Below are 611 nucleotides of genomic sequence, written 5' to 3'. Positions count from 1 at the left end.
AATTAGGCAGACACAAGGAGTGAAAAATCAACAACAAAGGCAATAATGTGTAATTTAGACACTAGACACATGTAGATCACATTAGAGATTTTGAGAGAGCTCTTTTAATTAACTGTTTTTTGACAAAAAATAAAAAAATAAAGTTAGCATTTATTTAAAGAGTTATTGTTATTGTTGACCGTGGTAGTGGGGGTGAAAGTGATAGCAATAATAATACTAATAATCATTGAGGTTCAACAATATAATGGTGATAGTAGTAGCAATAGTGGCAATGATATTAGTGCTAAAAATCAGAGTTGGCCCTAATACTGGTGATGAAAATAATATAATATTAATATTTATGAAAAACTTATTGGCAATAACCTAGGCAAAAAAGTGTTGGAAAATCTTATTCATATCAAATAGTGACAAGCTATAATTTCTTTAAATTTTTCTTGGTGATATATCATATATAACTAATGGAGAAAACTAGAGCCTAAAGTTTGGCTGCATAAAAGAATCAGGCACTTGGTAAGTGGGAGACTTATGAGACATTATAGGTTGTTTGATTAGTGTTCTCGAGATGCCAAGGATGGAACAATTGGTTTCCACTGGTAATTTGATTTTTAAGG

The sequence above is a fragment of the Nymphaea colorata genome, chromosome 9 (genome assembly GCF_008831285.2).
Source record: "Nymphaea colorata isolate Beijing-Zhang1983 chromosome 9, ASM883128v2, whole genome shotgun sequence".
NCBI lineage: Eukaryota > Viridiplantae > Streptophyta > Magnoliopsida > Nymphaeales > Nymphaeaceae > Nymphaea > Nymphaea colorata.
The sequence above is the reverse complement of the archived record's forward strand: the minus strand, read 5'-3'. Positions refer to the sequence as shown.